We start from the raw sequence: 6,437 nt of genomic DNA, 5'->3' as shown, positions 1-6,437 counted from the left end.
TAAGGGTCGGAGTGTCCAAGACTACACCCAAGAATTCAGGAGAAGAGCTCTCTTGTTAGGAGTAGATTTACAGACCCAAGAAACCTTGCTGAAATACATTGGTGGCTTGCATAGCTACCTTAGACACACCATCTTGATGTTTAACCCTACTAGCCTGGACGAGGTTTGTGTCCAAGCTACCCATTTAGAGGCAAGGGGAAAGAACACATTTGAAGAGGGTAGAAACAAGCCCCCCAAGGGGAAAAACAAAGAGAAAACCTCCAAGGGAAAGAGCAAAAAGAATGCATCTGTCAAACAGGAGAGTGAGAAAGTGATCTGTAAACACTGTTCTAAACCAGGCCATGAGGAGAAAAACTGTTGGAAATTATATCCTGAAAAAAGACCTCAATTTAACAAATCCAAAGGGAAACAAAAAATTGCTGCTAGTACATCTACACCACAAGATTTAGGGGAAGATTCAGGTGATGAAACCAAAATTACAGCCATGGGTTTGAAAAACTTGAAGGGAAAAGAATTTGAAACTCAAGCTAGCACTAGCACCTCAAACTGCCATGTACAAGCTCCTAATGAGGAAGAAAGAATTGAACTATTTCATGTGAGGGTGATTTCAAAACATACTAAAATTGACACACTTTTTGATAGTGGGTCACAAGCAAACCTTATATTAGAGGACTTGGTCAAGCAGCTTAAACTTGAGACCGTTCCACATCCGAAGCCATATCCACTTGGATGGATTTGCAAGGATGCAAATTTACAAGTTTCAAGAAAGTGCACATTGCACTTTGCAATTACTGCACATTTTATTGACACAGTTGAACTTGATGTGGTACCTTTTGATATAGCAGGAATTGTTTTGGGAAGTCCTTACTTGTTTGACAAGAAAGCTATCTTTCATCGCCATGAAAACAAATATCATCTTTTCAAAGATGGCAAGGAGTTCATTGTTAGAGCTCATCGCAAGAAGACAAATATAGCGATGGTGAATGCAGGACAGGTAAAAAGGCTGGTCAATTCAAGTAAGAATTTTGTTCTTCTTATGATTAAGCCCAAGGTTGATGTGAATCATGAGTCATTTGACAATTGTGATCCAGAACTTAAATCAGATCTGTATGATGTAGTTGATGCATATCATGAGATGTTTCAGGAGCCAACATGTTTGCTTCCTAAGAGGGAGATTCAGCATGAAATCCATTTGCATCCAGATTGTCCTCTTCCAAACATAGACATGTACCGCATGTCTATTATGGAGAATGTTGAAATAAAGAAGCAAATCAAGGACTTGTTGGACAAGGGTTTCATAAGGCCAAGTACTTCGCCATGTGGGTCACCGATTGTATTGATTCCAAAGAAAGATGGCACTTGGCGTATGTGTGTTGATTTCAGGGCCTTGAACAAGATAACGGTAAAGAATCGTTACCCACTCCCAAGGATACATGATTTGCTAGACCAGCTGAAAGATGCTCGATATTTCACTAAGCTAGATTTGCGCAGTGGATATCATCAAGTAAGAATTGAAGAAAGTGACATTTGGAAGACAGCCTTTAAAACCAAACAAGGACTCTTTGAGTGGCTTGTGATGTCGTTTGGTTTGTGCAATGCACCTGCAACTTTTATGCGGGTAATGGATGATGTCTTGCATCCTTTTCTTGATGATTTCGTTATTGTCTACTTAGATGACATCTTAATTTTCAGCAAGTCTAGAGAAGATCATGTCATGCATGTTAGAAAAGTACTTGATGTTTTGAAGAAGAATCAGTTATTTCTTAAAATGTCAAAATGTGAATTTGGAAAGACTTCTTTGGTTTATTTGGGACACATAGTAGGAGGAGGTGCTTTGAGAATTGATCCTGCTAATATTGAGGCTATTGTGAAGTGGCCTACTCCCAAATCCATAACAGAGGTAAGAAGTTTTTTGGGTGCAGCTCAATATTGGAGGAAGTTTATCTCTAACTTCTCTTCTATAGCAGCTCCTATGCATGCAGTGACAAGTGTGAAGCATGCTTTCCAATGGGGAGGCAAGCAACAAAAAGCTTTCGAATCTTTGAAAGAGAAGATTAGTTCAGCTCCAGTCCTTGCATTACCGGATTTCAGACATCCATTTGAGATACAAACTGATGCTAGTGATTATGCTACGGGTGCAGTTCTTCTACAACATGGTAAGCCCATTGCTTTTCATTCTGAAACTTTTAATGGTGTTGTTGTAAATTATCCTACATATGATAAGGAGTTGTATGCGTTGGTACAAAGCGTCAAAAAGTGGAAACACTACTTGATGGGCAAAGAAACTGCTATACATACCGACCATCAGCCCTTACAGTACTTGCAATCACAAAGCAAGTTACAACAGTCACGACACTTCAGATGGATGGGCTTCTTGCAACAGTTCCATTTGGTAATAAGGTATAAGAAAGGTACTTTGAATAAGGTTGTCGATATGCTTTCAAGGCCTATTATTGGTGCTGTTACTTTACTTAAGAATGATTCCATTGTACATGATAGTTACATAGAACAATATGCATCTGATGATGACTTTAAAGATGTGTATGCTAACTTGAGTAAAGGAAATCATGTAGAGGAAAATGACTATCACATGCATAACAATTTGCTGTTTCATTTGGGAAAGTTGTGTATACCACAAGGGGAGAGGATAAATGTCATAAGAGAAGCTCATTCTTCTCTTATTGCTGGCCATTTTGGTGTGAGCAAAACAGTTGCACATCTACAGAGGTATTGCTATTGGCCTCGCATGGTAGATTCTGTTTCAAGGTTCATAAGAGGTTGTTCATTATGTGCTACAAGCAAGCCTAGCAACAGGAAGCTTGGTTTGTATACTCCTTTGCCGGTACCTTCTAGACCATGGGAGAGCATCTCTATGGATTTTGTAGGAGGTTTGCCAAAATCTCGAAAGCAGCATGATTATTTATATGTAGTAGTTGATCGTTTCAGCAAAATGTGTATACTTATGCCTTGTAAGAAAACTATAACTGCTGAACAAACTGCTGAATTATTTTTTCATCATGTATGGAGTCACTTTGGTTTGCCTAATTCCATTATTAGTGACAGGGATTCCAGATTTGTGGGAAATTTTTGGTCCAACCTATGGGAGATAATGGACACAAAGTTGAAGAAAAGTACTGCTTTCCATCCGCAAACAGATGGACAAACTGAAGTTGTGAACAGAACCATTGTGCACCTCTTGAGAGGTTATTGCAGCAAGCATCCCAAGCTTTGGGATGAACATTTGCACTACATACATCATGCTTACAATCGTGTCAAGCACTCTTCCACAAACACCTCACCGTTTGAAGCTTGTTTTGGTTACTTGCCAAAATCACCTCTTGATTTCATTCTTGAGAAAGATGTTGCCATTGAGGGACATAGTGACATTGACAAAGCTCGTTCATTCATTGAAAGAATTCAGCAAATACATCAACAAATTCAAGAACAGCTTGAGAAGAGTCAAGGCAAGTACAAGGAAAGACACGACAAGCATAGAGTCGATCACAAGTTTCAAGAAGGAGATGAGGTATGGCTGTACATTAGTAAGGAAAGGATGCAAGGAGAAGGTAAAAAGCTGAAGCCTATTCGTTATGGTCCATTCAAAATCCTCAAGAAGGTTGGAAATAATGCTTTTCAATTAGATTTGCCTTCCTACATGCAAATGTATTCTGTTGTCAATGTGGAGAACTTCCGTTTGTATGAACCTCCTTTGATTGCTGATCATGAAAATGCTGTTCAGCTGCCATCTATAGAAGACTAGAATTCTTAGATGAGCTGAAAGAAGATACAATCCTTGACAGAAGGACACGCACTTCAAGGAGGGGCAGTGTAGATTATGTTCGGGTTGGTTTCAAAGGCAGCAAACCGAACAAGGCAAAGTGGATGGAGGTGGACAGAGTGAGGGAGCTGTACCCTCACCTCTTTAACAGGTAGTTGAAGGCTTTTGGGGTCCAAAAGCTTCCCAATGGGGAGGCGTGATCAGGTGCTCATGTCCTAAGTGTCGTAAAATGCTCAAAATTTAAAGTGCTTAGAACTGGTTCAAAGCTGAATGATTGGAAAGTTCTCGTCTTCCCGATTCCGGCGCCGCAAACGGTTCAAAAAACGGTCGCCGTATGAGGAAGTTATGGCAAAAAGAAGAATTTGTCCATAACATTAGAAATTTTAATTTAAAAAAAAAAATTAAAAAAGGAATATTCCGCCTGCATGAAATCCGAGGCAACCACCCAAACATTAAATGTAACTGCAGTTAAGTTGGCGGAATTTTGGCAAGAGTGCCAAATTTGGCGGACCCGCCATAATTGGCGGAGCTATCTGGAGTTAACTAAAGTTAGCTGGGGTTTTTCTAGGGGCAAACTAGAGAAATTTTAAATGGCCATAACTTTGGCTAGGAAAGTCGGTTTTGGACGAATTTTTTTTTGATTTTAGGTATTTTTGACCTTCTGAAGCCATTAGTGGAGGTATTACAGCAATATGAGGTCATTTTCAGAGGTTTTGGAGCCGTGAAAGTTCTAGGAGCCACCAAGGCCCAGTTTTGTGAAGACTGTATAGGGTTGTAGGTATCCATTGGAGGTGATCCAATAGTCAATCCTGAAGGATTCAAGTGTTCTGAATCCATTTTTTCCATCTATTTCACCTGTAGATGCTTCTATTCAGCTGTATTTTCAATTTGATCATTTAATAAAAACAAGGACAAGCTCGGTTGGGAGCTTTGGACCCAGCAGACGTAGCCCTGGAGGGGGTGAACTGCTTTATCAACTTCTTTTGCATTTGTGGTTGATTTATTTTGTAGAACAAATTCGCTTTAATGTGTTAAACAGTAAAAGGAAATAGCTTTGCTATGCTTAAATGGGTCATGAACAGCTGAAAATTTCATGTGTTTTCTTTCTGCAAGACATGGAAATCTTTTAAACATGTTTATTTCTGAATTGAATACCTTGCAAACAAATTTCAAGTAGTTTCAAATTCAGATCAGCGGAATGCATGACATTGGACGTAAGGTGTAACAGCCCTCGTGAAAATTCCATGTAATAAAAGTTAATAAAGGCAAAAATAATAACCATGGTTGATGGGACACTTATTCCAAGCTGAATGTTGGGCAAGACATCCTAGTGTGGGTGTTCATCAGTTCATTAATGGCTAAGAAAATTGGCAAAGGCAATGGCTAAGGCTTTGGAAAGGAAAAATGGCATTTTGGCACATTTATTTATGAAAATAATGGAAATTAGGAGAAAAGGAAGATGAAAAGTCACAGGTTGCATGTGAGGAGGAAAATGAAGAAAATAAAGGCCTCATTAATAAAAAAGCTTCTAAGGATCAGTTGGTAACCTTTTGTTAATTCAGTTTTGGAGCACTCTCATTATTCTCTCTCTCTCTCTCTCTCTCTCTCTCTCTCTCTCACTCTTGGACACGTAGATTTTTCTTGGAGCATTTTGGCATTGGATCAAGAAAGGTAAAAAAGGCAAGAGGAAGCAAAGATCAAGCAGGGAAAGGGAGACTAAGAAGCTACAACAGGATTCTTTGCAAGTATTGATTTGCATGTGTTTTTTCCTTGCTAGATTTGTCATACATGGTATTTCATGTGGTTCTTTTATTGTTATGGCATGGGTTTTTCCAGGTGTAACAATGTTTTCAGCCTAACCTTTCCATTTACGGATAGCCATGGTGTGATGGGGTTCTCATGTTTTAGTTAAGCTGGATTACCGGATGGATTTGAAGTTGAGTGAGGTGGATCTCCAAATGACAGAGCACATTGCCTAGTGGTCCCTAAACCAAACTACGGATCACGGTAAAGCCACTAGCCTAGTGACCCCTGAGCCAGACTGTGGGTTGCGGTAAAGCCAGGATTGTGTTGCCTTAGTGGGCCTAGGAATCCTTGTCGTTGAATGGCAAGATATACGGTAAAGCCAAGAGGTGGTTTGCTCTTCGTTGGGTCTAGTAATCTTAGGTTTGGGATATGTGGTAAATCCTTGAGAGTGGGTCTCAGTTTAGGGCCTAATGATCTGAGTTTGGATTGCGGTAAAGCCTGAGAGGTTAGGAAACAGGAAAATTCCTCATGATGTAGGTGGAGAAATTTGGTGGCATCCATGCTTGTTTGGCCTAGTGATTAGGTGGAGATCGTGATAAAGCCTGTTATGACATGTTTATTGTGTTGGCCTAGTGATCTGGGATGGATTACGGTAAATCCTAGTTTCTATTGACGAGGGTGAGGTGGTTTAGCCTTGGTATGCCCTGGTTGGTTCTTTTGGTTTGAGTCCCACATTCATGCTTGGAATATGGCACAGGGGTGAATCGTTGAAGAGAGATTTGGCTTAGCCATTCTATGGCCAGGTGGAACGTGGTAGTCCCATCCCAGGTTTAAATTTGCATCTTTAATGAAAGGTTATTTCTCCTTGTATTTATATGAGTATTATACTGGTTTCTATGTGGATCATATGGTT

This window comes from Pinus tabuliformis, chromosome X (assembly GCF_031772625.1).
Source record: "Pinus tabuliformis cultivar Carrire ecotype Pingquan chromosome X, CPIR1, whole genome shotgun sequence".
Classification (NCBI taxonomy): Eukaryota; Viridiplantae; Streptophyta; class Pinopsida; order Pinales; family Pinaceae; genus Pinus; species Pinus tabuliformis.
This window is presented reverse-complemented; position numbering follows the sequence as displayed.